General features: G+C 39.0%; 1 long non-coding RNA gene and 1 pseudogene across 1 annotated transcript; both read left to right on the top strand.

Annotated features, from left to right (window-relative positions):
* Nucleotides 1–26,490, top strand: part of LOC131150260 (F-box protein At1g67340-like) — a 47,553-nt pseudogene that overhangs the window by 10,472 nt on the left and 10,591 nt on the right.
* On the top strand, nt 481–4,033 carry LOC131159254 (uncharacterized). The gene is made up of 2 exons (XR_009137763.1): nt 481–3,795; nt 3,885–4,033. It is a non-coding gene; the product is annotated as an uncharacterized LOC131159254 (long non-coding RNA).

Here is a 26,490-nt window from a genome sequence, read left to right as displayed (position 1 = left end):
TCGCGACATCCCGGAACCTAACCCAAGTGTGGGTTCTCGGCTAGCGAACATTGGGAAAATGGGTGTAATGTGTGTGATTTTGAAAAAGATATTTTCGTGAGAAAACAATGTGAGATTGAGTCGACCCTAACCTTTTAAAGTACGGTTAGAACACTTGATTGCTACCACATTATGGGTAGAATCGATCTGCACAACCAGAGTCGAGTTTGGGAGTACGATTACGCGAGGGAAAGGTATTAGCACCCCCTACGCGTCCGTTCTTACGAACGATACCAAATTAATCAATAATTATCCCAAAATAAATTGAATAAGCCTCTTTAAAATTACTCCCTTTCAAAAAATCAAAAGAAGGAAAATACAATATAGGTATTCCCTCATAACCCGGGCAAGCCAATACTCCGAAGAGTCCATACTCTTTGTTTCAATCATTAGGAAGGAAAATCGAAATAGAGTACAAAATACTCTCCCGGGGGTTTTTGAAATCCGTAGGTTTTTCTATATAGGAAAATACTATTCCGGGAGGTTTTCAAAATTTGTTTGGGATGAAAATGATTTTTTTTTTTTTTTTGTTCCTAAAACAATATTTATGTGATTTTTCCTAATTGTGAAAGTATTTTTGTGATTTTTTGTGATTTTTCCCGAATTTCAAAAATAACACAAATAAGATCAATTGAAATCAAAGTACGAAAATGTTTTTGAGATTTTTGAAAATTTTGTGATTTTTATGAATTTTCTAAATATCAATAAGAAGAATATGAAATGGAGAGAACCGATGTGAACCGGTTTGGGAGAGGACGAATCGATCAAACGTTGACCGATCTGGGGAAAACCAGTTTAAGGTCTTGATCGAGACCAATTTTGTAGGTTTTTTTAATATCTCAAAATTTTGAGGCAAAAACCAAAAAGTTTCGAGCTTGAAGACATGACTTGAAATTTAAAACTTATTTGTGAAATTTTTGAATGTAAGAAAACAACTCCAATTTTGAAAAACATTTTGAAAATTTTACTATATTTTCTTCACAAATTTTCAAGTGAAATCAAGTTTCAAAGCTTTAATATTTTTTGAATTTTTCTGAGAAATTTTCCTCAATTTTTTTGTCCTTTATGAATATTTTATGATTTTTATGGATTTTGCTGAATTTATTGGAAATTATTTGTGAATTATTGAGGTTAAACCGGTTATCTACCGGTTCAACGGACCCAACCAGTTCGGGAATCCGAACCAGCCAGCTCGAGTCAACCCGGTTTAAGGCCTGGGGCAAGGCCAGATTGCCATGTGGCGCGTCGTGAACTGGGCAAGTTATAGTGGCACGGATTAGGGACATGGCGCAATCCACACCATCCCTAAGAAACACGCATTGTGTGGTCTAGAATCGTCCACATGAGGCCTTGAACCCGCGGAGGAGAGAGCGCCACGTGTTGCGCTCTGACAAAGTCATCATACAAAAACCAAAAATTTCCCTTCTCGTCCATTTTGTTCTTTCATTTTTCTTCCCCTCTGAAACGTCCATGTTCCTCTCCATCGCTCTGCTCTTTGCATCCTGCCGCCGAACGAGCCTCCCATCATTACATGTCCGCTTGATCACATCGTTTTGGTTGCAGATCTTCTGTTGGTCGTCATCCTCGCGCTACACCTCCGGCCACCACCGTCTTGGAATCTCACGACATACACGGCGATCCGAGCCCTCGATCACTCTCTGCCTCTCCCTATGACCATCCTGGCTATTCTACGAGCTTAAGCCCCAAGATCCTGCCTTCAGATTTTCCTCGTTCTTCAACAACTGATAATCACCATGACCGCCGTCAAGCTCAAACGCTGCAACTCCACGGCCGCCTATCACGCCTGCTCTCCAGCTCCACGCCCTCGCTCTCGCCGTTTCTCTCCATGCGCCGGTGTTCCTTTCGTTGGCCTCAAGATCAGCTCCCGTCGCGTCACCAGAGCCGTCGTGCCCGCCTTGGTTCTCGCGGTGATGTGTCGATCGCTACACGCGGAACCGATGCCGCGACTTCAACCGCCGCCCCGGAATCGACCGCTGCATTTCTCCGTGGCCGAAGCTTTTCACTTTGTTCTTTTCTAGTCCACGCATTTTCGCTTCTCCGATTTTACCAGAGGAAACGGCGAGGACGGGAATGCTGTGTAGTGGCAGCGACGGTGATGGCGGTGGAGTAGGGAGCGGAGAAGGAGTGGTTAGGGGGAGACAGGAGATCTATTCTGTGCTTCGACGACTACCCAGATGAGTTTCCTTGCTCTTTTTTATATTTGTGATTTCTGCAGACCGAGGTGGGTGAGTGAGGTGTGTGTGTGGGCGAGTGTTGTGAGATCGGTGAGTGGGTGAGGCTGTGTGTGGAGGTGAGTGCTTGTGAAATTGGCTTGATTGAATCTAAGGTTCGGAAGATGTAAGTGTTGTGTGTGTGAACCTGCTGAAGTTAGGGCTGCGGGGGTTTGGGGGGGCGAGGTGGGAGACGGGTGAACCCGTCTCAACTCAATGAGTTGGATCTGAGTCAGGTTTTGAACGTTCAGTGGGCTACGTGGTGATTTTGGTGGGCCTTTGGTGCTCTCTTGAGTTAGGCTTTATTCAAAAATTCAAAATGGGCTTTGGACCTAGGACTCAGACTGGGCTTGGGGCTTTGCAATTGAAATAGGGGTAGTGGGTTTTCAAGGTGGCTTGGTGAATTTTGAAAACAAAAGCCGGGCTCTAAGGTTTGTTCGTCAAAAATGGGCCGGATGGTTTTCAAAGTGAGAGTGGGCCTCATTTTACAATGGTAGTGGGCGGGCCTATGCTTGTTGAAAATGAACCTGGCCTCGTTTTAAAACATGAGTGGGCTGGGGTTGTTTAAAATGGGAGTTGGGTTGGTTTTTTTTTAAATGGGTTCTGTGTGGATGGAGTGCGTGGCTTTGGGTTAAGAATTGAAAATGGGGGCTCGGGGAAATGCCTTGGAATGGGTTAACTACTCGAACCTGAACTCAGATTCGGGTATGTGATTCAAACATGGGGGGTTCAATTTGGGTTAGATCGGGAACTCGTGTATGAAAGTGTAAACAAATCAAGATTCGGAGGATCCGAATTCGAGCTCGAGTTTGGGTCGGCATCGGCCATGGGGTGAGTTAGAATCCATGTTCGGGTGAGAACCTGAAGCTCCCAAAGAATGGTACCTGCATCTATTGCTCACATATAGTCACTTATGTATTGAGACAAGTTCAGAAAGAGGATTTAGGAATTTACCCTCCCTTGTACTCCTCCGGTCTTCTTTTCCTGTCTGTGCGTGTCCGATTGGTCTGGTAGTCTGAATCTGAATGAGCTTCCGAGCTCTACCTTTTGCTTTCTCTTATAAACTGGTAGAACCTTCGCCACTGCTCTCTGTTTCCAGACAGTCCTCTCTCTAAATCAATCTTTTTTGGAGCAGCACCTCCCCTCTTTTCTTTCTCTCAATTCTCATGAAATGTTTATGTGCTCTCCCTTTTTTAGAAAAATAGGCAGAACCTCCCCTCTTTTCTAACTTCCATCTCTTTCTCTCTCTCCCCCAATTCTTGCAGGGTTTCCCTTCGATCTCTCCCCCATCTCTTCTACAGTGCGAGCCTCCCTATTTATAGGGAGGCCGTGGGTGTGTTTTGGCGCCAATTCTCTCTGCTAACTGATTTCCCCAATAACAAACTGTGTCAGGGAATAATTTTCTGGCACGCGTGACTGATTTCCTTTTTGATTCCCGGCTAACAAATTCCTCCCCTTCCGTGCAGGTGACTTTTGAGGGTCTACGTGGCGAACGGGAAATGGAGGGCATTTTGAGTGTCTCCTGGTGGGCATGGTTTCTCTTATTTGATTTTATTTTTGTAATTCCTTTTTCTGCTGCTAACCAATTTCCCTCGGTTTTGCTGGGTGATCCAGGTGGCAGTGTAGGAGAGGACTCGGAATATATATTTTGTGTTTTCCTTTTTTCGTAATTTCCCTCTTATTTTTACTTTTGTAACCTCAGTATGTACCTCCGGGAATTCTCTCCCTCAACATTTAACTTGTATATTTTATTAACTTGTATATTTTACCTGGGATTCACACATGCACACACTCCTTGTGGCATTTTTCATCTTATGTTTTGACTTTGATTCATTTAGTTGGCCCAATTTGCCCAAGAAACACCTGGCAATAAAGTATGATTTTAAAATCCAATCAATAGACTCGATTTTGACAACTAAAATTTTGAAGAACTCAATTAAAACTTGACTTAAATTTTGAAGGGCTCACCTCAATATTTTAGGACTCAAACTCAAATTAAGGAACTTGATCCCCATTTTGAAATTCGACAGAAAGCTTTTGAATTTTGGCAATTACACTTGCAAGGAACTCAGACTGTAGAACAAAATCAAATCCAACAATTAGAACTTGAAAGAATTAGGAGACCCTGTTCATGATTTAGAAACCTCAATTGGAAAGACTCAATTTTTAATATGGCTTCGCCTAATTTGAAATTTGACTTGGGAATCGTCATTCAAATTTAAGATCATGGTAAAAAATGACTTTCAAAATTTCAAAAGCTCTCTTGAGATAAATAGGATTTCATAATAGGACTCCAGTTGCAAATAAAAATCGAGGGCTCAATTAGGGTTAAAATTAACTTTATTACATCAAGTCTTTCCAAAAAGGTTTCGTAAAAATTAAGGTGTCTACGTTAGTTTTCACATCTTGCTGAGTGTTGCTTACATAAAGATACATATCACTAAGCTTACATTTATTGATATAGTTTATGTGCATTTGATTGATTACATTTGGTACATATCTGTTTGACTGAAAAGCATAATTACTATACCTTGTTATATTGTGAAAAATGCTGTTGTATTCCAGGCGTGACTTCAGGGGGCGGTATTCCAGCCTGGTAAAGATTTGTTGTAAAAGTTGAAGTTAGTCTTATGTTAATTGACTTGGTTGTAAAGGTTGAGATTAGCCCTATGTGCTAATTGACCTGATTGTTTAGGTGTCGCTCCACCCGTTAAGTGAGCTTATAGTGGTAATACTTGTGCTTGTTAGCCAAGTTATGGACATAGGCAGTTTGTCGAATCTCAATAATATTTTTGGGTGTCATCTCTATTTATCGCTTTGTTGTACATGCTTAGTGTCATGGACCCCCAAAATGGGACTCAAGTAAGGGCCGTGTGGCACTCGTTGAGAGCTCTCCCTCGACAAGTTAGCCAAGTCTCACACGTTCAAGCCTGCAATCATGAGCACCTAGTGAGTCTCAATACTTAAGAAAACCAAGGAACCATAGGATATCACACGAGCAATATATTCTTATACACCGAATAAGACTATAACAATCAGAGACAACACAATCCAAGGTAACAAAACACCACAATCAAAGGGACTACTTATATTATTCAACAACAAGAGAATAATCATACAAACGATCACATAAATAATCATATATTCATTCCAAATCCCTGAAAAATACAATTATAACAGTATCTCACTCCCTTTTTTCCCCATTACATTGTCATACCCTAACACCCTCCCCCACTCATTTTATCGACGTCCTCGTCGATGTGTTGTAGAAGGCCTTCTCACTCTTCTGATGTCGAAGTAGATGTCGTTGACTACAAATTTCTGAAATCTTCAATCTTCTATATGGTATGCTGAAGGTTGTCTGCTATTTCCCAACTATTCTCTTCTTCCCCCAGTCCTAACCACTGAACCAGAAATTGTTGTTGTTGATGACCTTCTAGATTGACGATTCTGTCTGCAATGATCTCCTAGATTTCTTTGGTGTCAGGCTGCCTTCTGGAAATTGTGGATCTTTTTAATTATTGTCGGTGCAGATCTGCTTCATCTGTGTGGAATGACTTTAAATTGCTTACATGAAACACGGAATGGATTGGACGTCTCTGGCTTTTCATCCACACGGGTTGCTCAAGCTGATAAGATGCATGTCCCACCTTTTTTATTACTCTGATTGGACCTTCGTAATGACGTAACAGCCTTTTAGTCGCAGAAGATTTCATAGAATTAAAACAGAATAGTGTCGTGTCCAGTAAAGTAACCCAATTCTTCTGATTGGAGTGAACAAAATGTCGCAAGTATTCTTCCAGCATCCCATTAAAACGCCCGGTTTGACCATCTGTCTGTAGGTGATAGCTCATGGAAAGATTAAGGTTTGAACCTATCAAACGAAAGAGTTCACCCCAAAATCCCCCCGTGAATCTTACATCTCTATCACTAATTAAGTTTTATGGAATACCCCAATATTTCACCACATGCTTGAAGAATAACTGAGCTATCTTCTCTACTGAACACGGCTTCAAGACTGGTACGAAAGTTGCATACTTTGAGAACCGGTCAATCACCACCAAAATTGTGTCAAACTCCTCTACTTTTGGCAACGAGGAAATGAAATCCAAAGAGACACTCTCCCATGGCCTGGAAGGAACTAGCAATGGCTCCAATAAACCTGAGGTCTTCTTTCTTTCTACCTTGTCTTGTTGACAGATCAAGCACGTTTTTGTATAACTCATCACATCATCTTGCATATTCGGCCAACAATACCCCTGTGTAATCAAAGCATAAGTTCTTCTCCATCTCGGATAACCAGCCCACAACGTATCATGACACTCTTTCAATAAGGTTTTCCTTAAGTTTCCAACTTTGGGCACATAGACTCTCCTGCCTTTAGTCATTATCAGTCCATCTTCTACTCATAATTTTCGTGTCTTCCCTTCTTCTATTAGTTTGGTTAGTGACTGCGCCTGTTGGTCTATACTTAAATGTTCCTTGATAAGATTCTTCAAAGGTAGCGCCACCCTACTAGTTGATAGATGACTGATGATTTTCAATGCTGCCAATTCTGTTGTTCTTTTGGGGCAGTTTTTGGGGCTTCGATTTCCCCTCGAAGGGCCTTTATAGCATTCAAAGCCTTACGTTCAGGGCACTCTGCCACTCGATGCGGACCCATGCAAAGAAAACATGAGATCAGCACTTAACGCTCTCCACCCCCCGTTCGTCCGCCCCTCCACTCCCCATTCATAGGTGCTCTTTTATCTTTCCAAGAACTATTTGTCTCCCCATCCCTTCCCCCATTTGTGGGCTTATACACTTTACTGGAACGAGAATCAGTATTGGCGGATGTAGGGAAATTTTGCTTCCCAAAATTGTCTGAAAAGTCATCCAACCGTTCAGCAGCAGCGAGGGCAGAAGAGAGATCACCAGCACCTTGCCGACGTATTTCATTTCTTGGTCATGTCTTTAAACCCCGAAGAAAATGAATCAGTTTATCCGATTCAGTCATGTCTACAATGTCCAACATCAAGGCTTGGTATTCCCTTACATAACTCCTTAATGAGCTCGTCTGTTGCAATTCCATTACTTTGCACTTTGCTATATACTCCACATTTTTCTGGATAGAATTGGGTCTTCAAAGTCTGTTTCAACCCCTCCCATGTGTTAATGACACATCTATTGTGCTGAATATCATTCCATTTAGTTCTCCACCACAATTTTGCATCCCCAACCAGGTATACCGTTGCCATATTGACCTGGTCCACTTCTAAATCCACTCGAGAGCACGTGAAGTAGTGTTCCATATCAAAGAAGAAATTGTCCAGCTCCTTTGCATCTCGTGTACCCCCAAAACTTTTAGGTTCCGGTACCTTCCATTGAGAACTCTCATTTGGATTTGCAACTGGCCATCGGGCTAACTGTGCCACTGCATTCACTTTCGTAGTGATCTCTTGTAAATCCCTCTAGACTTGGACCACCGCACTTTGGACATTGCCCATTTCCTTCAAATCTTCCTTCAAAGCAGTAATGGATACTTTAACATCTTCTGCAAGAAAATCAAGATTATCAGTTAGCTCCTGTAAGGAGGCCTCAAGCTCTATTGGCTCTCCCCGTTGGGACGAAAGAGATGGCAATATGCCCTCAATATGTTGTAGCCTGCTCTCAAAGGTTTCTAACTACTCGATACTCTTCTGGAAGGCCTCAAGCTCTCTTGGCCGTTTCTCCAGGGATTTCACACTTGGAATGAATTTTGCAAGTTCCTCAAGTCTCTCTACCACTTTTGATACCCCATAGAGATTTTCTCTAGGGTTTTCTTCGGCGGCCTCAAGCTCTGTTGGCACGCCTTTCTCTTTTATCAATGTTGCCACCAACCCTTGGAGGTCACCGCACGTTGTCTCCAGGGTTACAAGTTTTGTCTCAAGCGCCTCAATGCGCTTCACTCTTTCTGACTTATTTCTCATATTCCCACGCATGGTGCTCGCACACACTGTGCTCTGATACCAACTGTCACCGACCCCCAAAATGGGACTCAAGTAAGGACCGTGTGGCACTCGTTGAGAGCTCTCCCTCGACAAGTCAGCCAAGTCTCACACGTTCAAGCCTGCAATCACGAGCACCTGGTGAGTCTTAATACTTAAGAAAACCAAGGAACCATAGGATATCACACGAGCAATATATTCTTATACACCGAATAAGACTACAACAATCAGAAACAACACAATCCAAGGCAACAAAACACCACAATCAAAGGGACTACTTATATTATTCAACAACAAGAGAATAATCATACAAATGATCACATAGATAATCATATATTCATTCCAAATCCCTGAAGAATACAATTATAACAGTATCTCACTCCCCCTTTTCCCCATTACATTGTCACACCCTAACACTTAGCTAAATTATTTGTGCAGTTTAATTTTCGCTATATATTTAAATTCATTTACTTATCTGCACTAGATTGACCCTAGCGTTGTGTAATATTGCTGTTAGTTATTTGACTTAGGGGAGAAACTTTTAGAATACCAATTAACCCCCCCCCCCCCTTTTGGGATTACACCAACACTAACAATGGGTATCAAAGCCTCGTTGTACTAGGTTTAATAGCTTTTGTAAAGATCGCAATTGCTCAAATTAGTGTATCCCAATCGTGTGGGAGTAGATTTTTTGCAAGCCCCCCCAATGTTTTCTGGTGAAAATTTTTTTGTTTGGAAATTTAGAATGATTATCTTTATAAAATCATTGAGTTGAAGGACTTGGAGAGTTATTTCTTAAGGGGATATCGTGCCTATGAAAACTCTCAATAATGTTGATATTCCTAAATCTGAAATTGAGATGAATGAGAATGACATGAATTGCTTACAAATAAATTTTGACGCCATGAATATTCTATTTTATGCCCTAGATGCTCATATTTTTTGTGAAGTAAGGGCATGTAAAAACGCTAAAGAGATATGGGAGGAACTCGAAAAGAAACACGGAGTCACTAAGCAAGAAAAGGTGATCACTTCTTGTGACTCAAGCTCTACAGATCTTGAAGGAGGTAAACCGTGCTTCATAGCTTTAACCGACAATGAGGTAATCTCGTCTCCTACGCTATTAGATAACCTTGGTGATGATTCATGTGATGATTTGAATGATGCATTTGATACTGAATCATGTGATAGTTCTAATAGTGAAAGCATGCCTACTTATGAAGAACTGCAAATTGAATATGTTAAAATTCATAAGTCACTTGTTAAAGCTAACAAAAGATATATCGCTTTGAAAAATAAGTATAAGACATCCATGAAAGAATGTGAGTCAAAAGTTCTTGTTGAAAGGGAAAATTATTTCAAAATCAAGAAGTTACTAAACAAGAATGAAAAGTTGGAACAAGAGTTAAATGTATTAAGATCTCAAACTTCGAGTGATAATAAGAAAGATTTTCTCGTTTTAGAACTAGAATGTAAAGCAAACAATATGACTAAAGAGTTTATGAATCTTCAAAATGTTTGCAAAGGTTTAGAGAACTTAAAAATTCAAGATCTAGAAAAGAAAATAGAAGACCAGTCTAAGATCATCCATACATTCACTAAAGGTAAAGAAAACTTTGACAAGCTCTTAGGATCACAAAAGATGACCTTAGATGAGGAAGGTATAGATTTTAATGGAATTGAAACTAGGAAAAGGAAGAACCTATACATGGGATACTTTGTAAGAGAACCTAAACATTATGCTAGTACCTCCTTGAGTCTATACACTCACACCACATGCATCTTATGTAAAAAAAAATGGGGCATATAAAATTTGATTGCCCATTTAAAAGAAAAGGTGTGAAACCCAAACGGGTCTGGAGAGTCAAAGAACCATATTATCCTAACCCATCAAGAATCAAAGGTAGAAAAATGGTATGAGTTGTCAAAAAGGGAAACTCCTTAGGACTTAAGGATGAACAAATTCAAATTGGAATTACATAAATGCTTTCCTTAGGTTCTAGGTTTTGGAGGAGTATGTCTATTAGCCTACAAAGTGGTCTGTTCCTAAAATGTCAAATCTTAGCATATTCATTCCACCTTTGGTATACTAAGATAATTTGAGAATCAAGTCAATCTGCAAATCCAAGCATATAACCAATCTGAACTTAATGCATATACCGTCTTCTGCTGTTAGGTTGTATAAATGAAATGACTTTTTACCTGGTACCCAATGCGGGTCGAGTCATATGAGTGGTAACAGGGTTGTTGATGTGGCCGATTGGCGAATATTGTTGGTGATGAGTGAATATTTATCATTGTTTATAAAAAAAAAAAATTGAATGAAAATTGAGGCGTCACAGTTTGGCATCAAAGCCTAGGTTGCTAGGTTCTGTAGATTTTAATAGACAACGGAATACAATTCTAGAGTATAGGAGTGGATTTTGAGGGAAATCGGAGATGGGTAGATTGAAATGTGAGTTAGTGATTGTTAGATGATGAGGTGAGAATTTAGGGTTCTATCTTGCGGCCTAGAGATACGAGTACCGGGGTTGTTTCTGTGTTTTCCCTGTGGTGATGATTTCAGAAAAACCATGGATACTATTGTGGGTCTTGTTTCTAAGTGGTAGGGTTGAATCCTAAATGAGGGTTAAGGATGTGGAGATAAATGGTCATAGAAGAGTAATTTATGAATTATAGCAGTGTATTGGTTGGATGATAGTAATTGTATGCTGAGATTAGTTGCTCCCTTTGCATAATGGATCAGGGAAACAGTAACACGAGTGCGGGAGGTGATGGAGTAAAACCTTCCAGTATGGGTGGCAGAGACCTTGACGCAATATTGTGTAGCGTCACCCAGTAAGTGATGGCGGAGATGGCCAGGAGTTCGGGGGAGTGGAGCTGCATAATCGAGCAATTCACGCGTATGCGACCCCCATCTTTTGTTGAAGGAGCGGACCCACTAGTAGCAAAGAACTGTGTTCAGAACATAGAGAACATATTGGTAGTTCTCTTATGTACAGACAGGCAGAGGGTGTTATTTGCCACATTTAAGTTAACTAGGGAAGCAAAGCGCTGGTGGAGGTCGATGAGATTATTGGAGGAGTAAAGGCCTGACCCTATAGCGATGATGTGGAGTCGTTTCAGGGAAATTTTCTTCGAGCGGTACTTTCCTGCTATAGTCAGGAGTGCAAAGGCACATAATTTTTGTATCTGACACAAGGGCCTTTGATGGTGTAGCAATATGCAACGAGATTCATTGAGCCATCCCGATTCGCCCCGTATTTGGTGTCAAATGAGGAGAGGAAGGTAAGGAAGTTTGAGGAGGGCCTAAGGCAAAACCTGTATGAGAAGGTGGTAGGTTTTCGAGCTCAGACCTTCTTAGAGATAGTAAACAAAGCTGTAGTGATTGAGAGTGACCTACAGAAAGGCGCAGCAAAACAGAGCCAGAGGAAGAGGCTTGTGCCTTCTGATTTTTAGGCAGGGTCTAGTCGAGGGCCGTGGAGGAGATATGATAGCAGAGGGGGACGATGACAGGGAGGAGGAGATCGAGCAGTACAGCGCAGACAAATGCCCCCTCCTTGTCCCAGATGTTTTAGGAGACACCTAGGAGAGTGTCGAGTGGGGGAGGTTGTTTGCTATCAGTGCCACCAGCCTGAACATATCCTGAGAAACTGTCAGGCACCGCCAGCAATAGCGGCTGCTCCTTAACCATGTAAAGGAGGCTATCAAGCACCTCGAGGCAGATAGCAGAGGAATACTGCTCCAACATAAGTTTATGCACTGACGCCGAGAGATGCTGAGGCTGTAGGAGATGTGGTGACAAGTACTGTTTCAATATTGTCATTTAAAGCTACTACCTTATTTGATTCATGGGCGACTCATTCTTTTGTCGCTCGGGAATATGTTAAGTTGTGTGGGTTTGAACCTCAACAGTTAGATATTAGTCTATCTGTTGGTACGCCGACTGTGGCTGTAGGGATATGCATAAAGGTACTCATAGATTGTCCAGTGGGTATTTAGGGGAAATCTTTGTCAGCTAATCTAGTGGTTTTAGATATGCATGGGTTTGAGGTAATCTTGGGAATGGACTGGCTAGCTGCCCACTATGCTAGCATTGATTGCCATCAGAAAGAGGTAGTATTCAGACCCCCATGAGGACAAAAGTACAGATTCATGTGATCATGTGTGCGCACTCCACCTTAGTTACTATTTGCTATTCAAGCGTGTAGATTGCTATTAAAAAACTATTAGGGATATTTAGCCTATGTGAAGGCAGTATCAGAAGGGAAGCTGAGGGTGGAGAAGATCCCAATGGTGAGGGATTTTCCTTATGTATTCCCCGAGGATTTGTCGGGACTACCTCCTGATCGTGAGGTAGAGTTTGTTATTGATCTGGTTCCTAGGACAGCGCTAATTTCGAAGTCACCGTATAGAATGGCACCGATAGAGCTGAAAGAGTTGAAAGAACAGTTGCAAGAATTGTTAGAAAAAGGGTTTATTCGGACCAGTGTGTCACCATGGGGAGCATCGATTTTGTTTGTGAGGAAGAAAGATGGGTCGATGAGGTTGTTCATTGACTACAGGGAAATAAATAAAGTAACTGTTAAGAATAAATATCCGCTCTCACATATTGATGATTTGTTTGACCAGTTAGAGGGGACACGGATCTTTTCGAAGATAGACTTACGCTCTGGGTACCATCAAGTGAAAGTCAGGGCGGAAGATGTTCCGAAGACGACATTTAGAACACGGTATGGACACTATGAATTTCTGGTTATGTCGTTTAGGTTGACGAATGCTCCTGCATTATTTATGGATTTGATGAACATGGTCTTTCACTAGTATTTGGATCAGTTTGTGGTAGTATTTATTGATGATATACTGGTGTATTCGAAGACCCTGGAGGAGCATGAGGAGCATCTGAATATAGTGCTTCACATGTTGCGAGAGAAGAAGCTATATGCGAAGCTCAAGAAGTGTGAGTTTTGGCTGGAATATGTTACCTTCCTTGGACACATTATATCCAGCGGTGGTATTTTTGTTGATCCGAATAAGATTGAGGCGGTAGTAAACTAGGTGAGACAAAGAATGTGCACGAGATCAAAAGTTTCTTGGGATTGGCTGGATACTACTGCAAGTTTGTTGAGGGTTTCTCTAAATTGTCAGACCCATTGACCAGATTGACCAGAAAGGGAGTGAAGTTTGAGTGGTCTAATGAATGTGAACAGAGCTTCCAAGAGTTGAAGCAACGACTCATCTCTGCGTTTGTGTTGACTATTCCTTCCAGGAAAAGGGGTTCATAATTTACAGTGATGCGTCCCATAAAGGGCTTGGATGCGTGTTGATGCAGCGAGGGAGAGTGATAGCCTATGCCTCACGACAGTTGAAAGAATATGAGAAGAACTTCCCTAGCAATGATCTAGAATTGGTAGCAGTGGTTTACACGCAGAAGATTTGGAGGCACTATCTATATGGGGGTAGATGTGAGATATTTACTAACCATAAGAGCTTAAAGTATTTCTTCAGATGAAATTAAATATGAGGCAGAAAAGATGGCTGGAGCTAATAAAGGATTACGACTGCACTATCAGCTACCACCCAAGAATGGTTAACGTGGTCGTTGATGCTTTGAGCCGAAAATCAGTGGATTCATTTGTGTCTACAGTGGAGATTCAGCATTCGATTCAAATGGATTTAGAGAGGCTCGGTGTGGAGTTGGTAGAGGGTGATCACCAGACATTTATTGCTAACTTGGTTTTGCGGCCAACTCTATAAGAGAGAATTAAAGTAGCTCAGAGGAATGATGAATAACTAGTAGAGCTTACCGTGAAGGTACAAGATGCTTAGGAAACAGAGTTCAGCATCTCAGATGATGGAGCCTTGAGGTTCCGTACCAGGTTATGCGTTCTTTCCGATCTTGAGATCAAGAAGGTTATTCTGGAGGAAGCACATCGGTCCTTGTATATTGTACATCCAGGTAGCACTAAAATGTACAGAGATCTTCGAGAGTCCTTCTGGTGGAGCAACATGAAGAGGGAGATAACCCAGTATGTGGATCAGTATTTCACATGCAATCAAGTGAAAGCTAAGCATAAGAGACCGATGGGATCATTGTAGCCACTCCACATTCCTGAGTGGAAGTGGGAGTGTAATAACCCAAGAAAAAAAAAATGAATAATAATAATAATAGTTAGTATTAAAAAAAAAGAAAGTGTTTCTCTGTTAGGATCCTTGATTCCATGTTTGATGCCTAAGAAAGACCTTGTCTAAGCGAGTGCTCAGAGACCATTGCGGCTCAGTCGCTCCCTGGAGGTCGGCCTTGTCAAAATGGAATTTCATAGGATAAACAGGGTAGACACTGTTTATATACGTAAATAAGTACATAAAATAATGTTTTGACTGACATAATTTGTAGAAATATATGATAAAATAATAATAATGTAAGTATCATATGCGGGGCCCACAAGACTGTGTGGGGCCCACATGAGTCCCGAAGCCGTATGGAGGTTTACACGAGTCTCAAAGCTATTTAGGATGCATAAAATCGTATAAGAATTATTCGAGTTACGTTGGATCCATTCGGGTCTCGAAGTTGTGTGGGGCCCACATGAGTTTTCAAAATTCAAATTTAATTCTTGTTCAAAAATAAATAATAAAATAAATAAATACTCAAAATAGTTTAAAAGTAATAACAATGATAATAATAATGATAATAATGATTAAGAAAAATAATAAAATAATAAAATAATTAATTAACTAATTGATTAATTAATTAGGTAAGTGATTAATTAAAAATTTATTTAATGGGAATGGTGGCAAGCACTCTCACATGGCCTCCATCCCCATCCCATACTCAACCCATACCTTGCCCATCCCTTGCCCATTCTTTAATTTTAAAAAAATTATAATTTCACCCATCTCCCCACACTTTTATAAATTCCATTTCTTCCCCAAAATTTTCCTATAAATAGGGAGCTCTCAACCTTCATTTTTCACAACAATTTTCTAAGGAAGAGAAGGATTAGTGAGTGAAAGAATTTGTGGTGGAGTGAGAATTTTGAGTAAGTTCTCACTCACCCACTCTTTCCGATCTCATATCTTAAAGATAGTTATTGTGTTCGTAGCACACGGTAAAAGAAGAAGGTAAGTAAATTTTGATTATATTAGTTTCTTTTTATTTTAAATTCATGCCCGAGTTTATTTTGTACGTAAATTTTAATTATGTCAATTAGTTCTACAAAATTTTCATGAGTTTATTTTCACGCATATTTAATTATACCAGTTCTATCTTTAATATACTTGCATCTATTTTTGGGTTAAGAAATGTTCCAATCCCCTCGGGTAAATTTTCAGCATTTCTTTCTATTCAAAAATAAAATTATATATATATTTTTAACACAAAAATTGTGTGGCATGAGTTTATTTCTACGTTACATTTTTTTATGTAAATATGAGTAAAGATGAGATTTTCACGATGTTATTTTAAATTGCATAAATGATAATAAGATGATTTTCAAACCCCTTATGGCAACGAAAGTTCAAAGTTACAGATGCTCGGTACCGCAGCTTAAAGTTTATACAGATCAGAGTGCACCCACACTGTTTACAGAGTGGTTATTTATGTTAGTGGATTTCTCCTGAGTGCACACCTGGTTCCGGACCAGAACTTAATAAGGAAAATCTCACTTAAAGTTTACGTACGTTGATTTAGTTTGGTCGGCCAGCCAGCTAAGTCCAGTCTTCGGACCGCACAACCCAGTCATAGGGGTAAACATGACTTACGGCAAACAGGCCTAAGGGTGGTTTTTTTTTAATATATGTTTATACATTTAATTACGTGTACAAAGTTACTGATGATTTGAAGGAAAAGTGTAAGTTTACGTGAAAAGACTCATTTTGGTGCTTAAATGACGATCTAAGGAAAACGTATAAAGAAAAGTATATGTGTGTTTATCATTAAATATTTTTACAGTTAAAAGTTTAATTTAACAGTTATAGTATATGATTGTAAAAATTTACTGCTGAAATTGATGACAAAAGTTTTATGCAGAAATTTTTAAACTTATGTTTATTCTAAAAGCAGTCTTGAAGTTATAGTATTAAATATTGTGTTACGAAATTCTTTAAAAGCTCATTTTGGCCACACACTAATAATAATCTTATTTACTTACTGAGCGTTGTCTCACCCCAATCATATTTTATTTCAGATAATTCTGAAGGACATGTCGGAAATCAGGCTTAGCAAGCATGCGGGTGGGGATTAGAAAAATAAAGATTGATTAGAAATATTAGTATGGTTTCAATATTTATGTTTGTGTAATTTTTCTTCTTTTGAAATAAATGATTGTAATATGGATGATTAGCGCTCTGGTTTAATAAAAGTTGAATTTATTTGCTTCCGCTGTAAATTAGTAGTAAAAAGTTAATATCCCAGGCCCCTCGGGGTCGGGGTGTTACAGGGAGCATATAGTGATGGATTTCATCACAGGATTACCACCGGCATTGCATGGATAGGACACTATTTGAGTGGTGGTGGATCGACTGACAAAGATTGACCACTTTTTTCCGATCAGAGTTAGCTATTCCATGGAAAAATTGGCTGAATTATATATCCAGGAGATAGTTAGGCTCCATGGCATCCCAGTGTCCATAGTTTCCTGACAGAGACTCATGGTTCACATCTCGTTTTTGGAAGAGTCTACAAGGGGCCATGGGTTCTCAGTTGTCGTTCAGCACAACTTTTCATCCTCAGACAGATGGGCAGACGAAGTGGACAATATAGATTCTAGAGGATATGTTGTAAGCTTGTGTTCTGAACTTTGGAGGTCATTAGATATAGTATTTGCCACTAGTCGAGTTTGCATATAACAACAGCTACCAGGCTAGCATTGGGATGACACCGTATGAGGCGCTGTATGGCAGGAGGTGCCAATCCCCTTTATACTGAGATGAGATTGGGGAGAGACAGATATTGGGGCCAAAGCTGATACAGCAGACTCATTAGAGATAGGATCAGGACAACACAGAGCCGACAGAAGAGTTATGCAGATGCTCACCGGCAAGAATTGAAGTTTGACGCAGGAGATCACCTGTTCCTGAAGGTGGCACCGATGAAAGGGGTTATGAGGTTCGGGAGGAAGGGTAAGCTGAGCTCTAGGTATATTGGGTCATTTGAGATTCTTGAAAGAGTGGGTCCAGTTGCCTATTGATTGGCATTACCACCAGTCCTATCTAGGTTCCATGACGTATTCCACGTTTCTATGTTGAGAAAATGTGTCTCAAACCCCTCCCATGCGATCAACTATGAAGCACTGGAGTTGGGTGATACTTTAGCTTATGAGGAAGTGCTAGTGCAGATTCTTGACTAGAAGGAACAGGAGTTACGCACGAAGAAGATTCCACGAGTAAAATTTTTATGGTGCAATCATGCCGTTGAGGAGGCTTCTTGGGAATTAGATGATCAAATGCGCCAGAGATACCCACACTTATTCAGTAGAGTTTAGAGTTGAGTCAGTCAAAATAAAGGGATTAATACTGTGTATTTTGATTTGTATAGTGTAACGTAGGACAGACAAAATTTTAGTTTTGGAACGTGAATGGCTTTGGGAGAATTTTTAATAGTTGTAATCACTCAGAACCCTCGTTGTAACCACGGTGTTCCTCTGCCGTAAATGAGGGTAATTAATAAAATTGGAAGTATTTTCTTTAAGGATAAAAAGGTGATGAATAGCAAATTTCGAGGACGAAATTTTTATGAGGGGAGAATGTAATAACCCAAAAAATGGCTATACAAGATTAGTGGGGTGAAAACCAATTTAAGGTCTTGGTCGAGACCAAGGAGTCAACACGTGTTGCCTTACGCGTGGACTGTGTGTGTTCGAGTGTAGGTTAGAGCGCACGAATGATATACGGTGCATGAATGCCTACATACGCGTGTTTGTGCGAAATGACACGCATGCATATGCATGACCACGTGAATGTGAATGTGTATATATGTGTGAACGCCCGCATACATGCGCGGGAACATGAGTGGTGCGCCTATGTGAAATTGCATGCATATGTATACGTGCACATGGATGGTGTGGGTGCGAGTTCACGAATGAATGTAGCATGCATGTGCATAAGCGTGTGAACGTGTATGACATGCACGTGTATCAATGTGTACATGCATGAAGTGTGTGAATGAGTATATGCATGCATGTGTACACGTGAAAGTGGGCATGCATGTGTGTATGTGTACGTGAGAAATTAAGTGCATGCACGTACATGTGAGGGTACATGAATGCATGCGCGAATGTGTATATGAGGAGTGGCATGCGTGCGTATGCATGCATGTGAAGGTGTGTGTACATGTGTATATGTATGAGTGCGTGAGTGAATGCATGTGAGTGCATACAAATATGCATGCATGTATGTGGGAAATTTTAAATTAAAGGGTAGTGGTGTATGTGTTGGTGTGTGGCAGGACTGCAGGTGCTTTATTGCGCAGGGGTGTGTGCATGAGTTGTCAAAGCCGGTCACGTGCATGTGTGTATATCAGTGACACTATTGTTAGCGGGTGTGAATGGTGTGTGTAGCAGTGAGTGTAAATGTAAGTGTATTAACAGAGTGTGTGTGAGGGTGTATTAACGGTGTGTTCAGGTGTGCGTATGTCTGTGTGCGTATGGGAGCAGTGTGTATGTGTTTCTATGGGTGAGTATTCTTGTGTGTGTGGGTTACTGTGTGTATAGAAAATAAGAAACTCCAATATATAAACAATATATATATATATATATATATATGTGACAAAACAGAACAATATGAACAAGCAAAAATGTAAACAGACCAAATGTATATATACTTATATACACATATGAATATGTGTGTGTGTGTGTGTATGGGTGTGTGTGCTCGGGGAAATCACAGTAGAGAGGGAGAGATACCGACGAGTGCAGGTGCAGGTCGAGGTGTTGTTGGACTGAGGGACTACAGTGGTGAGAAGAGAGGCAGTCTGCTGGTGTTGGGGTTGTGCAGCAAAGGTCTCAGCAAAGTGGCTGAAATCAAGGCGATTTTCCAACCTACTTGAGGTTTGGTCACTTGACTCTAAGTTCGGTCTGCCGAACTTGTCAGTTTGATCGCCCGAGGGTATTTTAAACATGAAGTTCGGGTGCCCAGATAGTTGGAAAAGTTCTTAGTATAAGTTCGATCGACCAAGAACACTCAGTTCATTTTGGTTCGTTTGCCCGACCTTCAGTTAACAATTTGACTTTTTCTAAGTTCAGTCGACCGAGGCATTTTCAACGCCAAGGTTTGGTCACCAGAATCCCTTACAATTTTAAGCTAAGGTCCAGATTTTATTTTAAATACATCCTTGATGACATGTGAGTTTATGGGGAATCTGTGCAATTAATGTGTAGGGACATAAGGGTCTTTCTAAGGTCTAGACTTTTTAATTTTAGCCTAAAAACTTGGCATCGGTTGACCATCTTATCTAAGGTTTTTGAGCATTTAAACCCTATCATGCATACAGTTGCATTATTACAGACCATATTAAATATTACAGACCCAAAAGAATAAATGCAAATACAATAAGCAAATGGTTTTCATTCTTTTGGTTCCTCATTCTCTTTGCTCTTCAAATGTCATATGTGATGTGATCTTTGCGTTCCTTATGACTTCCTTGTGTTCCTACCCTCAGTGCATGCAAAGGATGATCCTGTTTCAAGAGCTCAGTGCACAAGTAAGAACCATTGGATTTGTTATAATCAAAACAAGAAGGACTCATAGAGTCAACATTCGCCCCCTTAGCAAAATTGGGTACCTTGGGGAAATGTTTGAACTTTTAAAATCTTTAACATTCTCATCATGCATATTGTAAGGGGGGGCTTTCTTGGTTGTACCCACTTTTGCATGATGTATATGTCATCATCAAAAACGGGGAGAATGTTGACCTTATAGGTCATACCATGTTTTGATTATGACAAATACTCTAGTATTTAATGTCTATCAAGTTTGTATGCAGGATCATATTAGCGAGATTATATGACGGTATGCGGTGACTTGAAAAAAATGCAGACCCAACATATTTATGTGTTGTAATTTATACTAATTTTATTTTGGGTTTGTAATATTTAAATTAGAATCGGACTGTAATAATTGGTTCACATCATGCATATAGGAACCGTAAGCTCAAAAATGACCTTAGAAAGACCCTAGGTCCTTGCACTTGTGCTTAGGGAAGTCCTCATTATCACATATGCTATCAAGGGAACTTTTGATTTTATACCTAGGAAGAAATAATTTTAAATTTCCAATTCACTTCCCCTCTTGAGAATAGACCAAAGTCAACAATTGGTATCAGAGCCTCGTAGCATTGACTTAAACGTTTTTGCAAAAGATTGAGATGGCTCATTTTGGTATATCCCCATTCGGCGAGGGATAGTCACCTTCTAGGCCTTTTGTATTTTGTGGTGTTGATTTCACCACCTGGAAAATAAGGATGAGCTTATTTATAAAATCTATAGACTGGAGGACCTGACTAGTGACTGCTAAAGGAAGATGTGCACAAATAAATGAAAATGATCTTAATATGATTAATTCAAACGCCATGGATATACTATACTGTGCTTTAGAGTCTAATATTTTTCTTGAGATTGTGGCATGTGAAAGTGCATAGGAAATCTGGGAAGAACTTGAAAAGAAATATGGTGAATCCCAGGAAAAGATGACCACATTCCCAAAAATGTCAAGCTCAAATGATCTGGATATGGTAAATCATAAAGAAATTGCATTAACAGTAAAGGAGGTATATGATTCTCACTCTAGTTCAATTAATGATTCTTGTGTCAAATGTTGTGTTATATCATATGAATCATCTATTGAGTTTTGTGATAAATCTGTTAATGATGCATGTGACGATTCTCGTGAAAAATATTGCGATATATCCTTTAATGAATCATCTGATATTCCTTGTGATAAATTTGTCGGCAAAGCATGTAATGATCTACATAATAATTGTTTTAAATCTAATAATGAATCATGTGCTAAAATGAATAACGCTAGCATGTCTTCTTGTAACAGACTAGAAACTTAATCATTTAAAAAGCATAAAATTCTAGTCGTGTTGTCTAAAAGGAAACCATTTCTAAAAAATAAAACTAAATCACCAAAAGGCACTATTCAAAGAAATTCATGCTCTTTACTCAAGCCTGGACATGATCTCTAGCACGGAATTATCTTGAAAAATGTCCTCCTTCACCAAAATACTCCTTTGAACATAATAGAAATTTAATCTTTAAGAGTATTCATCCTATGCTTCTTTCACAAGCTCTCAAACCTCAAGACAAATGCTTTAGAGCTTTATATCTTAAGTGAAGTTGAATGGCTAAACTAATTGCACTAGGTTTCAAATTAAAAGAAAATTCATATTCCAAAAGAAACCTATGCACATATTGAAATTCATAACGCAATCTGATTCTTATTTTCAATGAGTTTTTTGTACAGTGGGGAGTCTTCATGTTTAACCTCGGCCTCACAAAGACTTGACCCTTTCAAGTAGATTTGTTTAACCCATTTGGACTAGAGAGAGTCTTTTTAGAGTGGATATTCCAAAGGGTTTTTGTGAGCAAGGAAAGATTCCTGGCTTTCAAATCCATCACCCCCAAACCACCTTCTATTTTTGGTAGACACACTTCCTTCCAACCAACCAAAGGCTTCTTCCTCCCACCCCAAATAAAGGCCCTGCATAATTTAACAACATGCTCCAAAACTTTATTAGGGATTGGGAAAATTGATAACCAAAAGCATTCAACACCCTGAATGACAGACTTAATTAACTCTAGTTTCCGTGCATAAGATAAAGTGAAACCAGGCCAACCCTTGAACAAATTAGCAATCTTATTTATCAGAAGGGAATAATGACTTGAGTTCAGTCTGGATGTAGTCAAATGGATCCCAAGGTATCAAAAAGGGAAAGATCCAACATTGAAGCCTATAGCCTATTTGATGCACTCAAGGTCGTATTCTTTTATATCTGCATGAAATTTGTTAGATTTCATACAGTTAGCTATCAATCCAGAACAATTTGAGAATCCCTCCAAACAGTCCATAAGGGCTTTAACCGATGCAACATCCCCCCTAGAAAAGAGTATCAAGTCATCAGCGAAGGCCAGGTGATTGATCTTGAGGCTTTTACATCTAGGATGGAATTTAAAATCAGGATTAACCTCCAAGGATTTCAGCATCCTTGAGAAATATTCAAAACAGATCACAAATAGCAATGGGGACAAAGGATCACCTTGGCGAAGACCCTTACCCCCTTTAAAGAATCCAAATATACTCCCATTAATGGATATATAGTAGGAGGTGGTGGAGACACATTCCATAATCCAATTCACCATAGTAGGAGGGAAGTTCAGATGAGTCAGCATTTCTTTAAGGAAGCTCCATGAAATAGAGTTATATGCCTTTTTAATATCTATCTTCAGCAAACATCTTGGAGAGATCCTTTTCCTTGCATATTTCCTTACTAGTTCCTGGACAATATATATGTTTTCAACCATGCTTCTTTTCTCAATAAATGCTAATTGTGCATAGTTTATAATTCCTTCCAATGCAGGCTTGATTCTTGAAGCAATGATTTTAGCTATTACCTTGTAAAAGACATTGCAGCAGGCAATTGGTCTATAGTCACCCACATAATTAGCATGGTTGGATTTAGGGATCAAAGCAATCACAGTGTGATTCACTTGTTTCAATAGCTTTCCAATGGTAAAAAATTCCTTTACTACACTTGTGAAATCATTCCCCACTATGTTCCAAACTTTTTTGAAGAAGCATCCCGAGAAGCCATCAGGACTGTGAAGAAAGTACTTACTGTGAACATGCGTTGTAAATGAATTGGTGGGTCACTACATTAAGATCTATATAGCTAAAAACATTAAAGTTTCACTAAATTCACCAAATTATAGAAGTTAGCTACAAGTTTATGGAGTAATTTTATACGAAACTTGTTAAATAAACCCCCTTCCCCCCCCCCCCCCCAAAACAAAAAAATAGGTTTAACTTAATTTCATTTAATAAACTTATCTCAAGATGTACTAAATATCCCTTTCATATTTGAATGCACGACATTGTAACTCATATTCAAATTTATTATCCGCTTGAAACACATATATGCAAGTGAGTAAGAGGTTTTGCTTGAACTCTCTCACTATGTAGTATCATATTTTGAGTTAGTGCATATCTTGATATTATACAATACTTACTTGTAATTGGGCTCGTGCATGAAACATATCATTTAAATTCTCAAGAAAATATCATTTTCTTAAATTAAACACGAAGTATAATGCTTAAATCCTATTATATGTATAATTGGACACTCAAATACATTCATTGTCTAGTTAGATACTTAGAATTTATTTTTTCCTCCTTTCCTCTAAAAAATGGTGAAGCTCAACATATTTTTATAATTTTCAACTGCTCATTTTTTTTTTTTTTATAGATTGCTATATTTCTTGTGTGTAGAGACCTGAAGAAATAAGTAAATAAAAGAAAGGAGAGGAAAGGAGTTTTCAAAAGGGACTCAATAGGGTCTCGTCGACGAACGCAGAGCGCTCGTCGACGAGTAGCCTTCTTGGTCTCGTTAACATAGACTCGTGTCTCATCGATGAGAACTTACCGAGAGGGGTTTAGCGGAGCCTGAATTTCATCGACGAGGGTTACGAGTTCGTCGACGAACTCCCTTCATGGACTCGTTGACAAGGTGACGTGTCTCGTCAACGAATTCGTGCCTTATAAATATGATGAACTCGGGGTTTTGCGAGAAATCTCATGCAAACTTCCTCTCTCTCTCTCTAAACCTCGTCTCTCCCTCCTTCTCTCTAGATTTACGCCTTTGTCCTTCACCAGTTTGACGATCGGAAGCCAACACGCTACTTCTAGGAAGATTCTTTACAAGTCTGCTGGAGTAGTTTATTGGTTAGGCCAACTTGGACACCATCCCAAAATCTGGGTAAGTTGGTTATTTTGAGTTTTATAAGATATTTGGTATTTCTGGACTGAGAAAAGTGTAGTAGATGGAATAATACTGAAGTTTTGTTGGGAAAAATGTAAATTTTAGGGTGTTGAGCTAGGAACACCACGAGTGTAGATTTGGGTTTAACTGTGAGCTCTCAGTAAGCCAGGTAAAGGGATAAATTAAGTCAGCATTTTCCATGAAATTATTTATTGTCATTCAACATTCATTTTCAGAAAAATACATATTTTATAGAATTATGTTTGGGAATACTATTGTTGAACATGGAAGTGGTTTTAACACATTTTATAAGAAAGTATGATTCAGAACAAATTATGAGTTTAGTAGGCTACTTACATTTGTGTGGCATGAGTATAATATTTCCATAAAAATTATGTTATATTAAATATTATTGTGTTTTCCAGAATAAGCATGTTATGACATTTCAGGAAAACCATTAAAATAGTACATGAACTATGGTTTTAGAATATTATGTTAAATAGTGTAAGAATTTCATGATTTTTACATTATGAAATATGCCGAAGTAAATTTCGTGATTTTTATGTTATGAATTATGTAGGCGTAAATGTCGTGATTTTTACTTTATGAATTATGCTGGTGTAAATGTCGTTATTTTTTTGTTATGATTTGTGTTGGCGTAGACGTCGTGATTATGTATGTTATGTCAGAATTATGAAAATATGATTATATCAAATATTACTCTGAAATACAAAACAACTATGTTTAATATTATGAAATGTATATGTTATCAGAACCCATATGACATAGTTTAGTTTTACGAAACACGGTACCGTAGCTATATGATTACAATTATGTTTATGTTAGTGCTACCACACATCTTAAATAGAGTGTGGGAGATAGTAGTCGATGTGGCTTTATAGGAGTGTCGTAGTTCCCCTAATAGTCTGACATAGGTGAAACAGGTCCATCGTACTTACACACCTATGTTGACTTACCATGGTCAGCCAGCCATTGTTAGGTCTCACCTACGGGCCGCACAACCCTGTCATGTGGGAGGTAAGACATGACAACAACTAACTATCTATCATAGGTAATATTTCAGTATGGTATGGTTATATAAGATGATTTTCCTATACAAAAATTTAGTATGTTAACCTATGTTATGACAAATCATGTTTTATTCAGATATGATACGAAATTTTTTTACCAGATATGGACTATGTACTGTTTATATGTATAACCCAAAATACTCATGTTGCCACACACTGATATTAGTTTATCTCCCTTACTGAGAGGTGTCTTACTCTAGCCATACAAACATTTCAGGAAATCCAGGTAGAAGGGCGGATACAGCTCCGTAGCAGTAGGAGTTGACCAAACTACCCTGTTAGAAGGGTAAATAGGTGAGATAGGGTCAGATGGATATTTGTGATTATGACCCTATGATACTTTTTGGGTTTTTTTGTGGATGACTGTATATATATGACAAATTTAGCAGAACTTTGGTATGATTTCTAGTATTGTATGACATGTATGTAATTTTATGTTTTCTACTGTTTAGGTATTAGAGTTGTATGATAGATATATCCTTGGTACCCATAGGTTCAGGTTGATCACGACTATGAAAGTTTAGTAGGATTTTATGTATGTTATTATGTGAAATATATATATATATATATATATATATATGAAAAAATAGGTAGGTCGTTACATGTTGACTTTTTGAGTCTGATCCCTGTTTTGATGCTAAAAAAACATTTGTATCTCATGTGTGCATTTAGTGTGTGAACAGGTCTATATCTTTACATGTACATGAGGTAAAGGAAAAATGGAAGCCAGAAGGACCTCAAGATCATACATCTTGGCGTATTCCATGAAGTATGAAGAGTAAAGAAGAAGACGTGTTCATCTCTATTTGTATTGCATTTAATCTTTGAGTTTGTAATAATTTAAATGGTCTGTAATAATGCTCTGCATGCATAATAGGGATGAATGTTCAATGACCATAGATTGACCCATAGGAACCAATACTCTTAAGATAAAATGTCACAGCTTATTCACACAGGGTTAAAAAAGTTAAAGGGCCAAGGTCAACCGACGCCAGATTTTTTGGGCTTAATTTAAAAGCTTAGGCCTTTGACTGACCTTAGGTCCCCAAGAACTTCATGAAAAATCTCCTATAAACTCAAAAGTAATACCTATGTGAATAGGGGTGTCTTTCTAATCAAAATTAGGATCTAACTTAACTTTGAAAGAGATTCGGGCGACCAACCAGAGGGTGTTATAAATGTCCTGG

The sequence above is a fragment of the Malania oleifera genome, chromosome 1 (assembly GCF_029873635.1).
Source record: "Malania oleifera isolate guangnan ecotype guangnan chromosome 1, ASM2987363v1, whole genome shotgun sequence".
Taxonomy (NCBI): domain Eukaryota; kingdom Viridiplantae; phylum Streptophyta; class Magnoliopsida; order Santalales; family Ximeniaceae; genus Malania; species Malania oleifera.
The sequence above is the reverse complement of the archived record's forward strand: the minus strand, read 5'-3'. Positions and strand labels throughout refer to the sequence as shown.